General features: G+C 34.0%; 1 long non-coding RNA gene across 1 annotated transcript in view; it reads left to right on the top strand.

Moving 5' to 3' along the window:
- LOC108530485 (uncharacterized) overlaps nt 1-25,918 on the top strand; it is a 50,008-nt gene that overhangs the window by 21,545 nt on the left and 2,545 nt on the right. The window contains exons 4-5 of the long non-coding RNA XR_001885846.1: nt 6,037-6,260; nt 9,765-9,928. This is a non-coding gene — a long non-coding RNA (uncharacterized LOC108530485). The remainder of the gene's footprint in view (nt 1-6,036; nt 6,261-9,764; nt 9,929-25,918) is intronic.

The raw sequence follows: 25,918 nt of genomic DNA on the forward strand, positions 1-25,918 counted from the left end.
TAATATATACATATATGTATATATCTTATATATCATATATATCTTATACATATTATATATATCTTATCCATAATATATATCTTATATATATCTTATCTATATTATATATCTTCTATATATATCTTATATATAATTATAATTATATATAATTGTGTCAGTTCTCCCGATTGTTTCACATGGAATTTACATCTTTACAACCCTGAAACCCTGTTTCAGTCCTTTCTTTTTCATTGAATGTTCCAAAATCTCTTTCCCATAGTTGCTACATAATTTCTTAAATAGCTTAGAAGCTTTGAAGGAGAAAGGAGCTAAGTGAATAGATTAATGAGGGGCTGTTTGTGAAATTCTTAGAGTTCAGTCAATGGCAGGTGTGATAAATTACAACACATTGTTAGTATGATGATCATGCAGCAAACCATTATTAGTGCTTAAGGTAGACTATCTCATTATACAAACACTACTTGAGTTTGAACATATTTTAGCAGAAAATGTAAACTGTTCACACAATTCCAACCAAATAGGCATTTCTCTAGTTGAAATTAGGCTTGGAAGTATTGGCCATGTTTACTATTAAATGATTCAGTTATATTTTACTAGTGTACAGAAAAACCAAAGTCTCATGTACACTGAAAATTAACTCATACATTTCTTTGCATAATTACCTATTTTTCTTGAAATTTTTGTATATGACACATTCCTTAAGTAAAACCTCTGCTATAATAACAAAATTCAACAAGTTTAAGAGCAGATAAATGACACAGTAAGATATTCAGAAGTTTTATAAAAAATAAATCGTGTGAATAAACAATTGTGTTTGGTATAAATGGTATATTGTCAGTGTCCTTTTATGAATTAAAATGGCTTTATTGCAGCCTGAGCAACATGGCAAAACCCTAACCCTACAAATAATATAAAAATTAGCTGGACATGCTGGCACATGCCTGTAGTCCCAGCTACTTGGGGCTGAGGTGGGAGAATCACCTGAGCCTGGAAAGTCAAGGCTGCAGTGAGCCATGATTGTGCCACTGCACTCTAGCCTGGGTGACAGAGTAAGACCCTGTCTCAAAAAATTAAATTAAATTAAATTAAATTAAATTAAATTAAATTAAATTAAATGACTTAATAGCCTGATTCTAAAAACCATTGTGTACCAAATAGAGAAATTCCAATTTTTTGCTTTATTCATTTAATCATTGTTAAAAATATCATCGATTATTCTTTGTGATTTTAAAAATAAATTCTACACAACATAGACTAATTGAATATAAATTCAGTGACATAAACTCTGTGCTCATTTATACCCAAATCTGTTATTCTTCTACTCTGTATCCCAACTATGAACACTTCCTATCATCTCCAATGCTCCAGCCCAAGACTTCAATTATTTCTTATCTGGATTTGTTAAAGTTGTTTAACTGGTGTCCTTGCTTCAATCCCTGCACTCCCACTTTCATTATCTAGAGACATCAGTGTAAACTTTTTAAAATGTAAATTGGATCTGTTACTCTCTTAATTAAAACACTCCAATGAATTCCCATTGTAAATAGAAAGAATATTTTCTTCATGGCCTCCAAAGCAAGCCTGATCTTGTTTCTGCCTTCTTTTCAAGCTCCTCTTTCACTGGTTCTTTCATCTTCTCTGGCTTCAGACACACTGGACTTTTTTCTATTCACTGAAAATTCCAGGCTTGTTCTGGTTTCAGAATCTTCTCCCTTATTGTTGACTTTGTCTGGGATAGTCTCTTCCCTATTTTAAGTACGGCTTGTCTCCTTTATTTATTTCTCAAGTCAAACGTATCATCTTCTTCACCAGACAGTACCTTGCTAAGATTCATTGTTGTGCTAGATTATAATTAATTCAGACGTGCTTAAGGTCATTGCAGTTCCAAAATAAAAGATGTCAGGAGTTTTAGCTGTATTCTAAGATAATGGAATGTATTCTCTATATATCCAAATCTTAGTAAATTAACACCATGAAATACCCAGAATAACCACATATCTCTAAAAGCATATGAAAATAAGTGATGCACTAATGACATTAACAAATAAGGGAGTGCCAGGAATCCAAAGCATAATGGGGGATACTCCCATATTCATACCTAATCAATCATGTGCAGTTCAGTTTTAAAGATATATTCTAAAAATCAAAAACAAACAAACAAACAAAAACTAAATAAACTAACAAAGAAGTTTTTTCTCTTCACCATGTATTATTACTAGCTGGCCTTTTCATTTTTTCTGGTCTCCCTTTTATAGGAAAACAGATGTTTCTGAACAGGTGTAAGTGGGTGGATTTGAAAACCTAAAAACATTGAAAGCTTTTATTTCTCGTTTGTTTTCAGAAAAGAAAGAAGAAATTATATTATAGTATCCATTCTTTTAAAAGCCTTTATTGGCACTTGGTTTTATATTCTACTGCTATTTTAATTTTTCTTCCCTTAAGCTAGTTGATCATATAAATAAATAATAATAAAATGCAATTTAGTTTTTATTTTCTTCTTCAAAATTAAACTAGCCCAGAGGAAAAATACCCAGTTGTCCAGTGGTCTGTGTAATCACTTCACACAACCTATCCCATCTGTGCTTTTATTTCCATCCCGTGTTCTAGCTCAGGCCCTTGTTGTTTCATGTTTTTTCTTTTTCTTTTTTTGCAGAAAACTCCTATATGAACTCTACAACTGAATTTTTTGTTTCAATAGCGTATCTCATAAATAATGGTTCCAAAGAAATATTTTAAATAGCAGATCTAATCAGGTAGGTGAACTGGAATAAACCAGGAACCCAAAATTAGGATACCTGTTTTTAAACGATTTCTTGTACTTTCAAGCTGTTTTACCTTTTCATTTTATTTATCTTTTTTAAAAATCTGTTTCCTCAATTTTATAATCTTATTCTCCGACTTATTGCAAGGTTTAAGCAACATTACGCGTATTACATTTTAGCATGATGCCTGATATTAAAGATTTTAAGATCGCTGTTTAACGTTTCTGCCCTAAGCAAAACCATAGATAGCTTCCCATCACCAAGGGAATAAATTCCAAATGTTTACCAATGGCATTCACATCATGCCACAAACTGGAACCAACATGTTCTTTCAGTGAACTTGCCCCGGCTGTGTTCAGTCCTTTAGGAAGCTGGACATTGTTTCTGTACATGCCTTGCCTTCTCATTCCTTTACGTCATTTTTTGCATAGATTCTTTTATCTGGAATGCCTTTATACATCTTTGTTTACTGGTTGGAATGCTGCTCATTGCCCTTTTCCTGAAAGCTTTCCAGACTTTCAAGGTGCCATAAAGCAAAATATAATAGTTTATATTTCTGTGTCCTCAAACATCGTAAACAGTCAATGTGTCAGATGAACTTTTCTCCAATTCATTGTAACCAGACAATAGGTTCTTAGAAGGCTATGACCAAATCGTGAGCCCATTTTCCTTCCTTAACATACTGCACCCAAATTAGCAGAACCTAGTGGAGATCTTGCAGCTTAGAGCTTGCTGAATTTGGTAAAGATGAAAATTCTTGTGTATGTGTGGTGATTGCATGTGCATGTGTGTTAATGTAGGTGCTGTGTGTGTGTGTGTGTGTGTCTGTGTGTTTGCAAGAGGCAATATGGAGATAGTGATAGAGTACAAGGAGAAGCTTGACTTTGATGAGCTTCTGAGAAAACTCATCTATCCATCAATCCCCCATGCAATTACTGAGTGTTTAATCCATGCCAGGCGCTGTTAGAAGGCACCAGGAAGACAAAGTTCCTGCCATCGACATTTACATACTAGAGGAGGAAGTAGGAAATAAACAGGTAAGGAAATACATGCAAAGTATGATATTAGAATGTGATATGCGTTATAAAGTGAGTAAAATGGAGAAAAGGAATAGAAAGTGATAGGGGTTACAATTTTACAATAGATGATTAGAGAAGTCCTACCAGCGAAGTGACATTTGTTGAACAGGAACATAAAAGAGGTGAGGTATTGAGCTATGTACGTATCTAAAAAAATATTTCCAGGCAGAGCAAGCAGCAATGGAAAAGGTTTTAGAGAAAAAAAAGTATAATCCAGTTTAACCTCTCTTGCAGAACTAGTTTAGCCTGTCGCTTTTACTGGTGAAATCACTATTAATGTTTCTGTAGTAAAGATCGTGTTTTTAATGATTTATATAATACACTAAAATTTCTAATCTCTTTCAAGCTTCCTTCTTCATCTTTAAAATGAAGTTAAACTCGGGACAAAACGATTGTTCTAGCTCTGAACTGCTGCGCTACTGTGACTTAAATGCTTTTCTACTCTCCTAGCAGCACCTCCTTTGCATAAAAAATAGAATGTTTTGATCTTATGAATTTATATTTATATATTTGATTAGAACATTATAAAGTAAAGAAAATTGTTGTTGCTATTTTTATTAGTAGTAGTATTTTCTCTGTATTTTTTGATTTCTGAAGTTGTGACTACCTGGTTCTTTCTGCTTCAGTTATGACTCTCATTTTGAGGCAACACTGTAAAGCTCTCAAATACCAGTGGTCAGGAATGTGCTGCAGCAGGTCCTCTCTCTCTTACTAAATCCAGAACACCAAATGTCTTATAAAATAAAATTTTATAAGATAAAATTTATAAATAAAAGAGGTGTATTTGGCTTACGCTTACACAGCCTGTACAAGAAATATGGTGCCAGCGTCTGCTTCTGCTGAGGACTGCAGGAAGCTTCCAATCATGGCCCAAGAAATGAGGAGACTGCATGTCACATATTAAGAGATGGAGCATGAGAAAGAGGCAAGAGGAGAAAGTTGCCAAACTGTTTTAACAATCAGGTCTCAGGGGAACCAATAAAACAAGACCTCATGATCTGGGCACCAAGCCATTCATAAGGGATGTGCCCCATGGCCCAAACACCTGTCACGAGGCCCCACCTCTAATACTGAGATCAAATTTCAACATGAGATTTTGACAGGAAAAATACCCAAACTATATCACCTCGAAAGAGAATATTTCTGGGAATATTAAGAAGGGTTCACAAGGCAGACTCAGGCGTTGGGTTTTGTGTGTAACCATGGTATGGAATCCACAGGCAGTCCATGTTGCTAGCTCCGGTTTTGTAGGCTGAGAGGGGCCAAAGTCAGGTATTCAACCTAAAGCAATCAGCCTCCTTCACTTAAGCACTTGGCTGAAAGACTGACTTCAGAAGACAGTACTCTAGCTGGGATGTTGCTCATGGAACAGATTGATCTTGAAATCTGGTCCTGAAGTCAGCTTCACAGCAGGAATTTCACACATGCAGGCACAAATGAGCACTTGTGCAAATCTCCATGAAATAGCTGCGAATATTGTCTAAACTGGCTTTCAGCTGGGTAGCCAGTCTTCCAGATAAATGTCAAATTAACTGGATAATTATACCTCAATATGAACTCAATGTCCAACAGTAGATTTTGGGGAGATTTATTTTTCTTTAAACAGTGCTGGCTTCGTAATCTTATAGAAACATTGTTTATCTCAGATTCTGAGAAGTATTCAAATAAATAAAAGAGTAAACCAAATGGATTATCATTTTCCTCTTTCCTCTTCCCTCCCTCCCTTGCTCCTTCTTCTTTCCCTGTACCTAGTGTGTGCAAACAACTATGCTGGGTGTTGTAGAATAAAACAAGTTAACATATAACCTTTCAGTAGTCAACGAGCAACCTCATGGGGAAGACAGACAAATGCTAAGTATAAAATACCATACATATGCGCTAATAGAAATATCAACTATGTATTTTGAAAACATACAGATTCTAAGTCCCAAATCAGCCAGGACCTACTGTCTTGGCTACTGCTTTTAACTATGTTGATTAGCAAGATGATGACACATAGTAGGTATTTAAAAGATAGAACAGGGAATGCACTTTGTAATTTTGTGGAAAAGATGAGTGGCAAAGAAATGAAAACAAAGATTATATTTGAGCTGGGATATAAAGGAATTTCTTTTTTTAACCTGTTTTAATTTTGGTTTTGGTTTTGTTTTGTGAAAAATAACCCTGGATGCTTCCAACACTTTCTCTTTCTACAGTGACCCCACCTTTACAATTGCCCGTGATTCTCATTAGCAGTGTATTAGAGGGCAAAAGATTTGAACAGACACTTCAGACAAGAAGATATACAAATGGCCACTAAGCACTTGAAAGGATTCTGAACATCATTAGTCATCAGTGAAATGCAAATTAAAGCCATAATGAATGGCGCTATGCATTTTCAGAATGGCTAGGATTAAAGACTGAAAAAAATCAAGCGTTGGTGAATATGTAAACTTATTGGGCGTATGTTTTGCATATGCAAAGTTTTATCTCCCTAAGGGAGAGTTTTACTTCCTATTTCCTAACTTTGTATGTTTTATTGCTTTTACTTTCCATATTTCAATTGACAGAACCTCTTATACAGTGTTTCCATTTTTCATTTTTGAATTTTAAGGGTTCTCTAGATCATCTGGTATATGTGTTGTGAATATTATCTCCTAGTCTGTGGGTTGCCTTTTGATTCTGTTACCTGTGCTTCCAAGGAGCAAAAATTTGGATTAAACAATTGATTAATGTTTTTGTAATGGTTAATAATATTTGTGTTCTAAGGAAACGTTTCTTAACCTCTCTAGAAATTTTATAATTTTAGGATTTACATCTAAGTCTGTAATCAATTTCCATTTTATGGCATGAGATACGAATCTCTTATCTTACTTCCATTTAGAAATTTAATTGTTCCAGTCATATTTATTGAAAAGTATTTTCTTTGATTATTGAATTGTCTTAGCGCCTTTGTGAAAAAATCAATTAAATATGTGTGGGTCTATTTCTGAACTTGTGACTTTGTCTCATCCCTCTGTATCTTTAAACTTTTGCCACTCCTAACGTGTCTTGATTTCTGTAAGCTTTATTTTGTGTTGAAATCAAGTATGGTAATTATTCTGAATTTGTTTTTCTGTTAAAGAAAGTGCTTAGCAAGGTAATGCTAAGTTCTTTGAACTTCCATATAAATTGTAGAATCAGCTTATAGAGTTTGCCAAAATAAACCTGTGGGATTTTGATTGGAACTACATTGAAAGCATAATTTTTGAGTAATTGACATTTAACAATATTGAGACTTTCAATTCTTGAATGTAATTTATCATCCCATTTATTTAGACCTTCAATTTCTCACAAGAATATTTATAATATTTAGTGTGAGATTTTTGTTTTTTCTATTGTATTTAGCTAAGTATTTTATGAATTTTAGTGCTATTGTGAATGGATTTTGAACAATTATTATTTTCTAGTTATTTACTGCCAACATATACAAGTACAAAACATTTTTAATATTAACCCTTTATCCTGTAACCTTGTTAGACTCACTCATTAGTTCTAGCAGTTGTTTTGTAGACCTATTGAGGTTTTTTGTACATACATATTATTATGTATCTATATGTCTCAATAAATGCAAAACAGAAATCCCTGATTCTCTTTTCTACCAGATTGTTTTATCTTTACATATGGAACTACCATCACTATCACATATTTGCTACAGACTAAGAACTGGACATTATCTTGATCACTCCTTTGTCTCACCTTCCAAATAAATCCAGAAAATCACCTGGTTATCTCTGCCATTCTAAATCTTTCCAGTTCTATTTATAGTTATATTCATTTTTACAGCCATCACCTTACCCCCCAGCTACAATCCTCCCGTGTCTGATGGGTTAAAATCATTTACTTATGATCTTCTTGCTGCTTCTATTGACCCTCAACACAACAAAGAGAGCTATCTTTTTGAAATGTTAATAGGATTATGCCTGTACACTGTCAGAAGCACCTCATTAAGCTTTAGTTGAAACCCAGGTTACTTACTGCTGTCTTTAAGACTTGAAACACTATGATCCCTACTTAAGCTCCATACTTGTACTTTTTCTTCTACCCGTTATGGTATGACTGCAGCTGTCTTTTCTGTTTCTTGAATATATCCAGTCCTTCTCACCCCCAGGTGCTTGAAGTTGTTCTTCCCTCTGCCTGGAGTTCTCCTCACCTTTCAGGTTTCAGCTCAAAGATAAAATTCTCAGAGATGCACCAGCTTCCTTGAAGCACTAGCTACAACAGTTATCCTACAGTTAGTCTCATCTCTGATTAATTTGCTTATTTCTTTCATTACATTATTATAACCTGCAATAATCTTTTTATTTTATTTTTGACTGGCCTTGTTCCTATTACTATAATATGAGATATCTTATCTTTTCAATTCATTGCTGTTTTCATAATACTTCAAATAATGCCTAACATGTAATAGGAATTCAACATGTGTATTGAAGGACTAAGTCAATGAATAAATATTTCTAAAAGTCTCAGCTTTTGTTAAATTCTTAAAGGGGACTTTTACTCGATTTAAGAGCCACTGCTTTTAAAGTACAAAAAACACATAGATTTCTTCTGTTTTGTTCTAAATCATAAGAACCACAAGAGCATTAATCAAAGGAGGACATAAGGTAGGAAAGCAGACATATAGGTATAATAAAATAGACCTCTCTACATCAGTTGATTTCTGTCAACCGACTAAATCTCAAATAGATTATGCATATTATGAGAGTTCCACTGGCAGCGTCTCAGAAATTTCCCTGAGATTTAGAATTTATTGGCATCTTCGATTGCTTTAGCGTTGCACTAGTGTGATATTTATGCGATTAAGACAGTGTCAAGCACACCATTTGAGACAAATTTTCAGAGACAATATTACCCTTGTTTAAAATACTAATTTGTAATCCTTCCCTTCTATTTTTATATCGTGTCTTGCACTTACTTTAGTTATCTAGCTTTTGTTGCTTTTTTATATCTCTAAAAACCATAACATCTTACCATTGAATTTTTTGCATTGATATATTATTTATGTGACTGAAATAATTTTCCTTATTTGTTTTTTTCAAGAGATACTAAAAGAAATCTTACTCTATTCTATAAGATTAATTTATAAAGCATCTCCTTCTTTGTCATATGATCAGATACCACAAAAACATTAAATGTTTTCAAATAGATTTTAATAATGTCTGAACAAAACCATGGTCTTCCCAAAAGCTGTGCTGATGTTTACCTCATATGCTTAAATCAAAGAGGAAAAGGGTCCACACAAACCACCGCACAATTAAAATAATAAGCACACTGATATTATAGGGCCCCTAAAATGAAATCTATTCTTTTAAAATCCAGTGTACTGTGTATCTCTCCTATATAATTTACTTAACAGCTGTCATTTATTGAGTGCTTTCTCTGCTATTACAAGAGTTAATATACATCTTTTTTGATTCCTCTTCCCACACTAGTAATATCGTAAGCCTCTTTGGTGTTGCATCAAGGATTCTTACTAGAAATGTCCCATGGTACTTGGAACACAATAGCTCCTTGTTGAATTTAACTACTAAATTATAACAAATGTTCATTACAACAAATTATAACCATATATTGGGAAAATGCCAACATAATCAAGCCAGAAATATCCGTATGTATTAATCAAAGACTGTATTCTACAGAGTTGCAAGGATTTTGTCTTTTTTAGCTTCAAGTTATTATAGAGCACTATTATTAACATAGAACTACATTTTTGCCCACTTCTTTCAGTATGGCTGTGTTATAGGCTGAATTATCTTACTCTAAATATTTATATGTTGAAGTCCTAGCCCCCAGTATCTCAAAATATGACTATATTTGGAGACACGAGCTTTACACATGTAACTAAGTTAAAATGAGGTGATTCCGGTAGGTCCTAATTCACTATGACTGATGTCCTTATTAGAGGAGAGTGACAAATGGGGAGACAGCCGTGGTGCATGATAATCGCAAAAGAAATACCATGTGAGGATACAGCAAGAAGGTGGCCATCTACAAGCCAAGGAGACAGGCCTCAGAAGAAACCAATCCTGCGTACACCTTGGGCTCAGACTTCTAATCTCCAGAACTGTGAGGACATAAATTTCTGTTGCTTATGTTACCCCATCTGTGTGTGTTATAGCAGCCCTAGCAAACTAATACAGCCAGAGAACTGCTTCTCTAATGAAATTCCATTGATGTTTCATAGATGGGAACACTGCTTCTTCGCAGGGGGTGAGGAAGTTTAGGCCAATATTTAAAGACATGGCTTTGACATTCCATAAAAGTCACAGACTAAAGGTTTCAGCTCTATGTCTTCCCTGGCAGTTGTCATTTATCTGGTATTACAATCTTTTACATACAAGTATGGTCATGGAAAGTTCCTTAACTGTATTTAATTTCATTATGCATAAAAGATTTTATTGGCTTGTAAAAATGGATACAATATACATAAGGTACTTAGCATTAGTCAGACATATATTAATCAATTAATATATTTCAGTTTAAAAATAGGTGTTTACATTTTACATAGGATTTTAAAGAAAATAATTGCCTCGACCATCTAGAGTGTCTATTGAATTAAAATAAACATTTTGTTTATTGAAAACAATATAATTATAGAACATTTTAAAGATGGAATAAATTTTAAAAAACAAACAACCTATACTTTACCACCCATAGATAGCTACTGTTAACTTGTAGTTTTATTACCTGTAACTTTTTTCTTTGGGTAGTTAGCAATTTTAAAATGTATTTATCATATGACATCTTTAATTCTTAAACAATATGTTCTTACTAAAAACTAATGCATACTCACAGTTGAAAAATGAGGAAATACATAAAAGTGTTGTAAATACACTTAGAGGTTATAGTAATTGTTAATAATTTTCTGTATTGAAATCATAAAATGCAAATAAATATTAAAATAAATGAACTAGAGGGACTCATAATTTGTATTTACTCAATAAATATTAATACATATCAGAAACTATTTCATATGGACAGGATATAGTGCTGATTAAGACAGGCCAAGTACCAGACTTTCCTTTTACCTCATTCCATTTGAGGAAAGAAGTAATAAACAAGAAAAAATCAATTCTTGTTTCAGATGGTATGAACAAACTGATATGAACAAACAGTTCGATAACTGAACAAACTCTTGTTGAAATCAATTGCAATTGCTAGATAAAATATTCTTACAAACCCATTCCTCTCAAAACACAGACAATCTTGCAAGAAAGATGGAAATTTTTAGATGCCAAAAAATATTTGAAAGTAGAAACTCAGAGTTATAAGCAGAGAACTGAAACAGGTGGTTACTTGAGGGTATTTGCCAAACCAAAGACATCTGAGCTTAGATTTTAATGACCTCAAGAAGTACAGAGGACAATGGACAAATCTCATATCCAGAATAAGTATGAGGAATTTCTGTCTCAACTTGACATTGGATAGAAAGAGAAAACATTTTCAATCATTGATAGACATAAAATCAAATTTGTTAATGCAGTTTAAAAACATAAAGTAATATGTGACAATGAAAATGACAAAATGTCTTTGAAAAAATACTAAATAAGATTTCTGAAAGTGAAAAATAAAATCATTTAAATAATCATTAAAACATTTAAATAAATAAGTGGCATTATCAGTAGTTTTAATTCAACTGAGGAAAGAATGCACTGGAAAATATATTCAGGAACTTAATCAGACTATATAACAGAAAAACAAAGAAATAGAAAGCATGAAACATTAGGAAACATAAAGAAGAGAATCAGAAAATCTAATGTAATTGAATCACCTGAATTTTAAAAATTGAAGAAATAGAGAGAGCTATATTGGAACAAATGATGCCTAAAAAATTTGCCATAAATTTTTATAAAACACCAATCATTAGACTCAGGAAACCAAATGAATCATAGTAAGATACATAAAATATAATTCCTATTGTCACACAGTAATAAAACTAAATAATTAAAAAGGCAATGTTCATAAAAGACTTATGAGAGAAAAAAAAGATTGCTATTAACAAAGAATAGATTGCTAGCTGACTTCTTAATAGAAACAATGGAAACCCAAACATAGAATAACATTTTCAAAATGTTGTGAGAAAAAAATAATCCAAAATGGTGTGCCAAGACCAATTTTTAAAAAAATATTCAGATAGTCCAGTAGCAGTGTCTCAGATCCATAATTCCAGTACTTTGGGAGGCTGAGGCGGGTGGATCACTTGAGATTAGGAGTTCCTGACCAGCCTGGCCAACATGGTGAAACTCCGTCTCTACCAAAAATACAAAAATTAGCCAGATGTTGTGGCGGGTTCCTGTAATCCCAGCTACTCGGGAGGCTGGGGCAGGAGAATCGCTTGCACCCAGGAGGCAGAGGTTGCAGTGTGCAGAGATGGCACCAATGCACTCCAGCCTTCGAGACTGAGCAAGACCCCATCTCAAAAAAAAAAAAAAAAAAAAAAAAAAAAAAAAAGTTCAGACAATTAAAAACAAAGTGTTGTTTTGTTGTTGTTGCCTATTCAGTTTTGTTTTTTGAGATGGAGTCTCACTCTGTTGCCCAGGCTGCAGTGCAGCGGTGCCATCTCGTCTCACTACAACCTCCGCCTTCTGGGTTCAAGTGATTCTCCTGCCTCAGCCTCCCGAGGGAGCTGGGATTACAGGCGCCTGCCACTATGCCCAGCTAATTTTTGTATTTTTCAGTAGAGATGGGGTTTCACCATGTTGGCAACAAAGTATTTTTATGAAAATACTCTGACCACTCTAAATCATATTTCTGCTGAGTTGCAGTGATCCTACTACAAGGACAGGTAGGCAAGTATACAACTAAAATGGGGTCATTAATATGCCCTCCTTTTATAGTAATTGATCTTACTGACAAAATTGAGTGAGAATGAGGATTTTACACCACCCAATGAACAAGCTTGATTTAATGGACGTAGATATACACAGTCATATTATTTGCACCTAATAATAGTTTACTTCCTTTCTGTTACTCATATTTTTTCTTTTTTCTGATCTTATTATATTGGCTAAGATATTCAAATAAAAAAAGTGAGAAGCAATGATAGTGGATACCTTTATCAGTCAGGAATAACTATAGTGAACAGAAAATTCTACAAGTACTTTAAGAAGGAAGGAATTTGATGAAAGGATATGGCAAGTCAGAAAATCACTAAAAGTACTGCCAGTCTAGGTTGTAGATTAGGCCTTCAGGGCTGTCACTCAGAACAAGGCAAAACTGTTCTGAGTTTTGAAAAGATGGTACATAGGAGTACTATTTCTAAAACCACAACTGATCAAGAAGATGCCACTGGCTGCAGTGTTACTTTAAAGACACGCAGAAAAAAGAATTTACAGATTCCACTTTATATTCACATAACTAATTGCAAGGAAATGTGGATTTGTAATTTTATGCCTCAGCATATCTAGCTAGCAAAAGGGTAAAGGACAGTTGTATGAGCTACAGTTTTGTGAGCAGTATCTTTTTTTTCTATTTTCATGAAATGTTTTTAAAAAATTATCATGTTGTTCACAGCATGCTTTTCCTGCATATCTTTTTTAGGTTAATTGTTTCTAAAAATGGAGAAAATTTATAGTTACAAAAGTATAATGAAAGACTTTTAATATATTTTTAAGTCAGAGGCAGGTTTTTAGAGAGTCTTTAACTTCCTGTTTTCTGTTGGACTTTCTCTGTACCTGTGAACTTTTATGCTAGGGCATCTTTGGGTTTCTGTCTGGAAAATGATCTCCTTTCTCCCATTACATTTTCCCTTATATATAGTCTAGTCTGTTACTTCTGTGATTCTCTCTCTCCTATCACTTTCACATTCTGTCTTCCATAAATTTGTTAAATTAACTCATCCACTATAGGTAATGTCTCCCATTATTTTCAGGTGATAGGTTAATTCTGTTTATTCCGTTAGAATCATTGTAACTGGATTTCTAGAGGGAGTGGGGGGGGAAAAGACACAGAAAAGTCTACTGAATTTTTCAAATCCCCCACTTATTAATTTAATCTCTTATTTTTTCATTAATATCTGATAGAGATATGTTAAAACCTCTCATGATGATAAATTTTCATTTTCTTGGGATTCCATAATTTTCTGTTTTATAAGTTTTGAAACTTTGCTGTTAATTGCATTCAACTTTATAATCTTTCTGGTGAATTGAATCTTTTCTCAATATCTGATTACTCTGTTTATTTGTATTTTGATTTAAAGTACCTTTTATCTGATATTAATATAGACACATCCAATATATTTATTTGGCCTTGAATTTTGCCTAATGTGTTTTTCTCTTCTTTATAGAAATGTTTTTAAAATATATTCTAAAGGCCGGCCCCGCGGTGGCTCCAAGCCTGTAATCCAGCACTTTGGGAGGCGCGAGACGGGCCGGCATCAGCGGGTCAGGAGATCGAGACCTCATCCTGGCTAACAAGGTGAACCCCGTTCTACTAAAAAATACAAAATCTAGCAGGCGAGGTGGCGGGCGGCCTGTAGTCCGCAGGCTATGCTCGGTGAGGCTGAGGCAGGAAATGGCGGGAACTCCGGGAAGGCCGGAGGGCTTACAGTGAGCTGAGATCCGGCCTGTACTCATGCCTGGGCCCGACAGAGCGAGACTCCCGTCTCAAAAAAAAAAAAAAAAAAAAAAAACAAAAAATTATATAGTACATATATATATAATTATATATATATATACCTAATACTTCTTAAATACAGTGTGACAATTTTATTTTTATTTTTAATACAATATTACTTTAGCCCTACTTGATTATGAATTCGTTTATCAAATTCTGTCGGTCATTTGAGGTATTTTTCTTTCTCCTTTTTTTCAGTCCATTGTACATTTTCCACCTACTGGTTTTTAGAATTATATCATCTATATTTAAGTAGTTTTTCTATAGTTTTTAAAATTAATATATACATTTTAATAAATTCTAAAGCTAACACGAAGAATTATATTGAATCTATCCTTATAAGAATTCCTCTCACTTGCCACTATTTTACTTTTTGGTCATGATTTATATATATGTTAATTGATTAATTTTTAAACTGCATACTATTACTATTGTTTAATATAATTAATTTCTGCCTTTAGTTTTACTGATATAATATCACTTTCTTCGTTCAGTATTTTTTCTTGAACCTCAGACCTTCCTTTGGAATTGATTTTTTTAAATAAACAATTTCTCTAGAAGTTCTTTTACAGTTTACTGGTAGAATATGTTTTACTTTGAGTGTGCCTAAAATACTTTTATTTTATCCTCATTACTGAAAGATAATTTCACTGGGCATAGATTTTCCAAGATTACTTTTAAATATTTTAGCTAATCACTGTAATGATGTAATTACATTATATTCTAAATTTTATTGTTGCCAATATCTAATCATAGACCTTTTATAGTTCGTCTATATTTTGTCACTGACTGCTTTTAATTTTGTTTTTGGTATTTTACTATGTTCTCATTTGGATTTTAAAAAATATTTACTTTTTGAATTATTTATGTTACCAATTTGAGGAATAATTTTTTTCCATCAGTATTCAAACTCTCTGCTATGTTTTTAAATTATTGCTTCTTCTCTCCACTCCCCGCAACCTTTTTTTTCTTTTCCAAAGACAGGGCCTTGCTCTGTCACCCAGGCTGGCCTGGTGCAGTGGTGCAATCATAGCTCAACACAACGTCAAATTTCTGGGCTCAAGTGATCCTCCAGCCTCGGCTTCCTGAGTAGCTGGAAATGTAGGTGTGTGCCATGTCTTGCTAAATGTTTTATTTTTCTTTTTGCAGACCCAGGGTCTCGCTATATTTCTCAGGCTGGTTCCACACTCCTGGCCTCAAGGGATTCTCCCTCCTAAGCCTCCTAAAGCATAAGGTACTCTAAAAATAGATTATGTTAAATTTTCTTACCTTAGTCAATATATCTTCCAATCTCTCCTATTTTTCATGTAGTTTCTGTTCTGCAGTTGGTTTAATTACTTTACTACTATTCACCATTTTATTCATAGAGGATACATCTGATGTTTCTACTGTACTGTATGTTTTGTGCATTGAGTTTCTAAATCCTGTTATTACATTAATGTCTGCATTTTACATTTTATTATTTTTCAGATTTACTTGGCCTTTTCAAAGCATTTAAAAAAATCATATTCAACATTATCGACATTATATTCTTGTCTGATAATTCTAATACTTGCAGACTTTATGGGTTTAACATTTCATTATTTTCTGCTAATTCATATGGAGAGAAATGTTTAAATATTTCCTCTTTTATATATATATATATATTAATTTTAGGCTTATCATATAACTTAGAATTTTATGTGAATTCTTTGAGACTTGTTTTGAAAATACACATTCTTCTGGATTTTTTTTTAACCTTTTCTAGGAGTCTGAGGGTAATACCAACCTGGAACCACTCTAAAAGAAATTTTCAGCTTGGAGACTTTTGTCCCAAAGGTGGTGGTAAATCTGTCCCCAGACTCATATAAATGCAAACTTGCTGTTAAGAATTCTCAAATAAATTTGAAGCAACATGAATGAAACTGGAGGACATTATGTTAAACGAAATAACCCAGGCCCGGATAGACAAAAACACTGCATGAAATTACTCATATATGGAACCTAAAAAAGTTACTGTCATAGAAGTGCAGACAGTAGAGGCCGGGCGCGGTGGCTCACTCCTGCAATTCCAGCACTTTGGGAGGCCGAGGCAGGTGGATCACCTGAGGTCTGCAGTTGGAGAGCAGCCTGGCTAACATGGTGACACCCCGTCTCTAATAAGAATACAAAAATTAGGTGGGCCTGGTGGCGCATGCCTGAAATCCCAGCTACTTGGGAGGCTGAGGCAGGAGAATCGCTTGAATCCGGGACAGGGAGGTTGAAGTGAGCTGAGATCACACCATTGCACTCCAGCCTGGGTGACTGAGCAAGACTCTGTCTCAAAAAACAAAACAAAACAAAACAAAGTATAGGCAGTAGAATAGACACTATCAGAGATGGCGGGTTGGCAGGAAGGGGGAGCAGTTGCTCGGTGTGTAGAGTTGCAGTTAGACAGGAAGAATAAATTATGGTGTTCTATTACACAGTAGAGTGACTATAGCTAATAGTGTATTGTATATTTCAAGGTAACTAGAAGAGAGGATTTTCAATACTATCACCATAAAGAAATGATCAATTAAAATGACACATATGCTAATTATCTTTTATTTGTTTATTATACAATGTATACATGCAATGAAACATCAATTGCACCACATAAATATGTGCAATTATCGTGTGTCAATTATAAACAAAATAATACTTAAAGAATTTTCGTAGTAAACATTTTCTTTTTTGTTCAGCTTCACTTGGAATCAGAGACTGGTAAACATATCTCTGCTAACTCTCTCCAGTCAGGTTTTAACTGACTTTCACTTATGATTGTTCAGAAGCCTTGTTTTTCTCCGAATTTTTCTTAACTGAGCTGCCATTCTGCCAGCACCCTAGTCACTGTCCTCCTCTCTCCAGTGCAGTTGACTGATTATAATAGAGGCTTTAGGCTATCAGTGATGGACACTTGACTCCAGGTTAATGTAAGCTCCAGCACTCACAGAATTCTCTCCTATTCTGCACATAGGATTTTTGTTGTTTTCACATTTTATTCATCAAAATTAGTTGTATGGTTATGGGAAGTGATTCCATTAATGTTTAGTTTGCCATATTGCAAAATAATGGAAGTCTTTGTATTTTTCTATGTTTAGTTGTTAAATTGTTGAGCATACTTTATATGTGGTATTTAAGGATAACCAACACAAACAGTAACAGTTAGATAAAAACCTTTATACAATGGCACGTAACATCTGACTTTGGATAGGTGGTTTTAACCAACCAAAGTCAGATATTATGTGCTATCATATAAATGTAAATTATATAATTTTTATATAATTATTAAAGAAATTAGTACAATAAAATGCAGGTTAGTGCATTTTACAGATGGAGAAAACCATTACTAAGTTTCTTCACAATGACAATGGCCATTTTGTCCTTTATTCAACTTTATTTTCAAAGTAAACTAAAAAAATTCAGAAATGTTCCTGGTATATTATCTTGATAATTATCACTAATAATTATTCTGATTATTAACACAACCAATGCCACAAATGCTAGGGCACAAAAACTTCATATATAACTTTATTTATTCATTAAATATAGTATAAGATTAATAATATCTTCATAGCAGAACTAAGGATGCTACTTATTTCTTATCAAAATTTCTTAGGATATATTTAGACCTGGCTTATTTATTTTCCTGGAACATGATGATTCCTGAGGCAGAAACAATAACTATGTATGCTAAATGAAAACTATATTTTTTGTTTGTTTGTTTTGATGCAGAATCTCACTCTGGTTACCTAGGCTAGAGTGCAATGGTGCGATCTCAGCTCACTGCAACCTCTGCATCCCGGGTTCAAGCAATTCTCCTGCCTTAGCCTCTTTAGTAGCTGGGATTACAGGTGCCTGTCACCTCCCCCAACTAATTTTTATATTTTTTTTAGTAGAGACGGGTTTTCGCCATAGGCTTGTTTCGAACTCCTGACCTCAGGTGATCTGCCCGCCTCGGCCTCCCAAAGTGCTGGGATTACAGGTGTAAGTGACTGCACCCGGCCAGTGAAAACTTTTGTGAGCTAACATTGGAGGTGCTCACTTTGATGTAGTCACATCAACTAAGAAAAAGCCTGAAAATGTTTTGTGTTAAAGCTGATAATCAGTCACATTACGCTTAGCTAAAGCCTGTACGATTACTGCAGTCAAATCGTTTAGCACCTCTGTTGAAGACCATTTAGGTTCTACTTGTTATTTCTAATGTTCCTATTGCATTTTCGTTTTTAATAATCACAGTATTGCAGTATGCAAAAACCCACAAAGCTGTTTCTCTCATGTTGTCCCAGTCATATGTTCTATGAAAGAACAGAAAACATAAGTGTAATTGACATTCACTACATAAACAAAACAAACAAACAAAAAAAGATGAGAACAAGAAAAGTGAAGAAGTTTACCTAATGTCATACAAGAAATCACTTGCAGCACACAATTTCTAGTTCTGACAGCTTAATCTTCCATATTTATCTGTGAGAGATTTATGAAGACATCTTTCTCTCAATAACAAGAGCTGGGAAACTTACAGAATCTATAATATCTATAAAATCTTACAGATCTATCTAAAAGATTAAGAACAAAGTTAAGAGAAAACTTGTGGCCTGAACAGAAGAGTTGTAGGAGATTCCCCCAAGACCTCAACTGAGCTATCCGGATCTTTCAAAGTCATATTTTAGGGTAATGCATCTCGTAGGTCAATGTGGTGTGACTGAAGTGCTACTTTGGCTTTAGACCACCTTGCTTTATTACAAGATGAATAACAACTTCTACCACAGTAAAAGACAGGCAAGTTGATTGCAAGAAATAAGAAAGTACCTATTTTTAAAGATAGAAAATCATTATCAATGGAAAATATATAAAATCAATATTAGAATGTACTCGAAATGGTTAAGCTACAGAGGGGTTGGCTGTTGAATTAAAAGGTGTCATCTTGTTGGCTTTTTGGAAGAAAGCCAAAGGCAGTATCCAAAATGTTTTTCTTAGTTATAAATAAAAGCATCAGAATACATGGCAATTGTGATCAAAGGAATACAAACGAATTGAAGAGAGACGAGATGTGGATTACATCAGCTCAGCAGGACAAGTGTCAGATTTATTGAACCCAGCAAGGACAATGTGTGAGATATCACCATCTGGGCTGGGTTAATAATAAGAAGGGTGTTTTGTTTTTGTTTTTGTTTTATCCAAAATCTGCCAGAAATCTTGTGCTGGGACATTGAACCACACGGAATTGAAGTTGAAGAGTCTGAGTATTATCAAGAAACAGTTTTAGTTGACAGACTAAATAACATCTGATATCAAATAAAGAATATTAGCCTGTGATTAAGGGTATGAGGTTTCCAACGGCTGATGCTGAATATGTGAAGTAGAGAAGTCATGTTTCTTGTGTGGTCCTGAATTTCCCAACCATAGAAAGATTAGGAGTGATTCTGGAAATTTCTTTGTATTTGGTAGAAACATCTAAGGAGCTACTCCAAATAAATAAATGCACAAAGGTTTTCATCCAACTCACATGATGTATGGACTACTTCGGGTCCATGGATCCCAGATGATAACTTAGTTGTCCTAAGTTAAGTTAGAGATCATCTAATTCTAAAAGTTTATACAGCAGTAATAAGATCAAAACAATGTTAGAGGATAAAGGGTAAATCTAATATTCTAATTTTTCAGTTGTGCCAACTGAACGTTAGAGAATTAAGGTGTCTCCTTCATATTCAACAAGCCTATCCTTTTCCCATTTGGGGCTATTGCACTTCACTAATATACCTCTCATCTTCTCATTTGTTCTTTGTATTTGAGCAACCAGTGCTAACCCAAGCTTAGCCCAAGTCACTAGAAAACTCTTTCCTGTCTTTAAAAACAAACTATTGGGACAATGTCATCAATATTTTGATTTTTGAAACTTTTATTTTATCTTGAGGAGAGTGTGTGTTAACTACTAATGTGTTTTCATGCCCATGAGGAATAGCATATTTGAAAGGAATACAGTATTAAGTTTGACCTCCCAGCAATGCATTCTTTAAAATTCAACATAAGCTTCTTTCCTAATCTCTTTCCCTTTGCTTCTCCTTTCTGGTTAGTACTTCTAAAGCAAGTTAATTAAGATTGATAAAGCAAAACTGTTAGATGTTTATGAATCAGAAGGGGTAATTTGTGACTGTGTCTGATCCACAAGAGAGCTTAGTGAGTAGGTAAAGGAGAGACAGAGAAAGGTGTTTAATATTGTACATTTTCGTGGAAATTATGTTAAGGACAAGCTTCCATGCTGGCGAGAACCTCACTTAAACTGAATTCAGAATCACAAGACCATTCAAAATTCACCTTCACTGTACATATTGGGGTTTATTGTTGGTTAAATAATTAGGCAGATATCTGGGTACAGGGAAAGTATGGAAGGAATGCTACTGATAGAAGCTCAAGCAGTCATATATCATCTATAAGCGCTATTTCAGAATACTGTTATTCTGAGCTCCAGTCAATTCCCTGTGCTGAGAGAAAACAGGCTGAGTTAATCATAAGAAGGTTTTTTGTTTGTTTGTTTTTTATTTTTTTGTCCCAAAATCTTCCAGAAATCCTGTGCCAGGACATTGAACCACATTGAATTGAAGAGTCTGAGTATTATCAACAAACAATTTTAGTTCAAAGACTAAATATCATCTGATGTCAAATAAAAAATACTAGCCTATGATTGAGGTTGTGAGGTTTCCCTCAATTACTGATGCTGAGCATGTGAAGTAGAGAAGTCAGGTTTCTTATGAGATCCTGAATTTCCCAACCATTGAAAGATAAGGAGTGATTCAGGACAATTCTTTGATTTGCCAGAAACTTCTAAGGAGCCACTCCATAGAAATAAATGTACGAAGTTTTTCATCTAACTCAAATGATGTATGGACTACTTTGGGTGATTGCTAAAGTTAACTTAGAGATCATCTAATTCTAAAAGTTTATACAGTAGTAATAAGATCAAAACCATATTAGAGGATAAAGGGTAAATCTAATATTCTACTTTTACAGTTGTGCCAAATGAACGTTAGAGAATTAAGGTGTCTCTTTCATATTCAACAAGTCTATCCTTCTCCCATTTGGGGCTATTGCACTTCACTAATATACCTCTCATCTTCTCATTTGTTTTTTATATTTGAGCAACCAGTGCCAACCGAACCCTAGCCCAACTTGCTAGAAAACATTTTTGGCTTTGAGTGCTGCTATGACTGTGCTCACAACAAAAATGAATCTGACAGAGAACAGAGAAAGAAATGGAAAATCAAATCAATGGAATTAAAGGAAAGATCTAGGACAATCTTTAAAAACCCATTAGCTGGCATAATTGGAAGTTATATGCATTCTTAGGAACTAGTCATGTTGTTCTTGTTCTCACTTTTCTCTGTTTCACTCAGAAATAGCCATTCTCATTAAACTGAATTGTGATGTTGTTGTCACTATTGGGCTTAGGCATTCTATCCAAAAATAACTGATTGTTAAGTGATGAATGTGATGATTCACACACAAACTGCAGTTTGTAAGGTAACTAATACATTGAGTTTTAAAAAAGTATGTATATGCAGTGTGTCCATTTTGAGTTTTATTTTAGTAGGATTTTAGAGATCTATTTTGCATTTAATAAGATAAAAATTAGGCAGCTGAATACCAGTTTCATATGCAAATAGCATTAAGAGAGAGATTTTTTTAAAAAGACAGAGTTTAACCTTTTTTGAGAATACACCGCTGTGCTTTCATGTAAACATTTTTATATTTAAAAGTTAATTAAAAACCATTGGTTTTTTTGTTTTTTGTTTTTTTGTTTTGAGATGGAGTTTCACTCCTATTGTCCAGGCTGGAGTGCAGTGGCACGATCTAGGCTGACTAAAACTTTCGCCTCCCGAGTTCAAGAAATTCTCCTGCTTCAGACTACTGAATAGTTGGAACTACAGGCATGCACCACCATGCCTGGCTAATTTTCATATTTTAGTAGAGATGGGGTTTCGTCATGTTGGGCAGGCTGGTCTCGAACTTCTGACCTCAGGTGATTCGCCCGCCTCAGCCTCCCAAAGTGCTGGGATTACAGGTATGAGCCACTGCTCCTGGCCTGTAATCATCCTTAATCTAGTAAAGATAAATACAAGGGTCTTAAAGTTTCTTCTCTAATTCTTGAACAATACTTAGGGATTTGGTATAAAATATTCAGAAGCTGCATCAACAAATTTTTACATTGTGGTTTTAGATAAAAAGGAGGCTAAATTTCAAAAATGCTGAGTGAGTGATAGAAGAGTGTGATATTTCAGATAGATTGAAATCTTTCTGTCAATAAATCTTACAAATTTGGCCGGGCACGGTGGCTCACACCTGTAATCCCAGCACTTTGGGAGGCCAACGCGGGTGGATCATGAGGTCAGGAGATCGAGACCATCCTGGCTAACACGGTGAAACTCCGTCTCTACTAAAAATACAAAAAAGTAGCCGGGCGTGGTGGCGGATGCCCGGTATTCCCAGCTACTCGGGAGGCTGAGGCAGGAGAATGGCGTAAACCCGGGAGGCGGAGCTTGCAGTGAACTGAGATCCGGCCGCTGCACTCCAGCCTGGGCGGCAGAGCGAGACTCCGTCTCAAAAAAAAAAAAAAAAAGAAATCATACCTGAATGCAAGTGAAGGATTGTGACATTAAAGAAAAAAACTTGGATCATCTCTAGTTGTAAAATATTAAAGGCATCCAAAGATATGATATTTAAAATTTTCATTTAAGCAAATTATATCTGATATACTTCATATCTTACTCTGTTTTAGTTGCCTGAGTTTTCTCAGATATTTTAAAAGTTACTTTATTGAGATATGATTGGCCATACAAAAAAGCTATACCTATTTAATCTATATGACTTGAAGATTTTGGAGATAAGTGTACACCCAGGAAATCATCATCACAATATATGCCATAAACACATCCATTACCTCCAAAAATTTCCTCCTGCCCTCTTTATTTATTGTTACTTTTCTGTCATAAGAAGGGATAACAGAAGATACACCCTTTAGCAAACTGGAAAGTATACAATGTAAAATAAACTACAGGCACTATACGGTATAGTAAATCTCCAGAACTTATTTACCTTGCGTCACTGAAACTTTGTACCCTTTGACTAATTTTATGTCCTTTGACCAACAACCTTCACACCATAAAAAATATATGTTAAATAGCTTGATTTAATTATCCCCCACACACACTGTACACACATCTTATGGTTTACATTATATATACAATTTTACTGTTATAGGTGTATACAAGTAATTATGGTCATAATTAAAAATAAGGAAACAATGAAAGGTATTGGATTGGGAATCAATGCAGAATTAGGTTCAAATCTTGATTATCTCTTCAATTATTTTTGTGACAATGGGCAAGATTTACTTCTCTGGATCTCTTCATCTGTAAATTTAGAGTTTTGGGTTAGGTGAGCTTTAAAGTTTCTTTTAGCTCTTAATTATACAAATCATTTCTCAAATAATTATAATTATTCCCTGGAAAATTCTGAGAGAAGGATTTTTGTAAATGAATATTTAAAAAATCACACAGGACAGGAGAATAAGATATGTAATTTCAAGTTTTAATAATTAAAAGCAGATTTATTTCCTAAAGTATTAATACCTTGGATTATGGGGAAGTATTTGCTCTGAGATTCTAGAAGAAGTCAATATCTGTTTTTTCATGACATTTTTGGAAAAGTCCACTAAAGACCTCCTGATGCTACTCTTTCATTTTGGTAAATATTACACCTCACTACATAATCTAAGACTGTAACTGTGTGTTAGAAATTCCTAGTTTATGCTTTTCCTTGTATCTTGGGTTCTCTTCCTTGACCTTGACATGTCCATTTAATGAAACCCGCTCAAATTTGAGGTAGGTTTAATTTGTTTCTCACAAATCTCCTATATCTGCTTTTACTTATGTTCTTACACCTCTGAATTCTCTTGGCCTCTTGTCCTCAGCGTAAGCCTCCTTTGTTAGTAATATGTTATATTAATGCCTTAAGGCCTTGAACTATTCACTCATCCTGAAATACTTTCTTCAGATCTTTCTGACTGGCTTTTTCTTGTTATCCAGGTCTTAGTTTATATTCTACTGCTGCAGAAAGCATCTAATGTAAAGTAACTTCCCAGTTACTGTCTATTTTATTGTGATGTTTTACTTTCTTCATAGCAGTATTTAAAGTTATTTTATGTATGTCTCTCTCATTAAAATGTAAGTTTCCTGGAGACAAAAGATGCCCAATAAATATGTAACAATGATAATTTTTTGTATGTGTGCATTTTACTCATTTTGCTGGAGAAGGCATTCACCTTAGAATAGAGTTACTTCTGTTTCATTTCTTTTATCTTCTGCAATATCTGATGTATGGTCTTGCACACCAGAAACTCTCTGTAGATATTCTTAATGGAATTATGTTAATGTGGAAGAAAAAAAAAACAGTAGAAAATTGGAGCTGTTACTCTCATTCTATTTGCCAAATGTAGTTTCTACTGTAGCATCATTTCATTTCGTGGGTTCTTGATTTGATAAAAAATAAAGAAAAGAAAGAAAATCCCAGTTTTAGCATGCTAACTTAAAATCCATATCAAGGCCAAGTAATTGCATGCCCAAAGGAAACCTTGATTTAATTGTTTTCTAAAAAGATGTCCATATCTATTGAACTGCCATTCAGAAAAATCATGAGTTTATTTAAATAAAAGGTGTTCAGAACTACAGTTCTTATGATAAACCTACAAATATAATTATTTATTAATATAACTAGGGACAAATTTTATAGACCTTTTATAATCACAGAATAATCTATCCACCAGAAATGTAACTCTTTTTAACTAATGATTTTGAAATGTCAATTGATATATAATGCTTTAATTGATCTAGGCTATTCAGAAACACCTAAGTCATTGTGACTGTATAAATGAAATAAAAGCAGAAGATTTTAAAGTGTCAGTTCATTTTATGTCAACAGGAGAATAAATGAAAGCAATATTTTATTTATTCAACATAAACTGGACTGGATTAAGGTCAGACTTGCTACTTTGAAGTTAAATTTACTATAACATTGATTCATTTTTACTATAAAATTCATTAGAATGTGAGAACAAGGAGGGATTCTACTAGTCATTCAAATGAGGTTATTATAGGTGAGGAAACTGAACTAAAACAATCTATTCAATTTTGTAAAACTAGCTACTCTAGATTAGTTCAGCTTTAAAGTTTGGGTACGTGTCCAGATGTAAGCACCTGCCTCTTACTCCAAAATATAGCCTTTGACTCCTACTTCAAGGGACACCAAAGAGTAAAATTCTGTAACAGGTACTCAGCAGGGTTGGACGCTAATAGGTTTTGGACTCATCTATTACATATCAAGAAAAGGATCTCCAGTTTATAATAATATATTGTAATCAAATCAATACAGTAATATTAAAATTAT

The sequence above is a fragment of the Rhinopithecus bieti genome, unplaced genomic scaffold, assembly GCF_001698545.2.
Source record: "Rhinopithecus bieti isolate Rb0 unplaced genomic scaffold, ASM169854v2 scaffold_5626, whole genome shotgun sequence".
Classification (NCBI taxonomy): domain Eukaryota; kingdom Metazoa; phylum Chordata; class Mammalia; order Primates; family Cercopithecidae; genus Rhinopithecus; species Rhinopithecus bieti.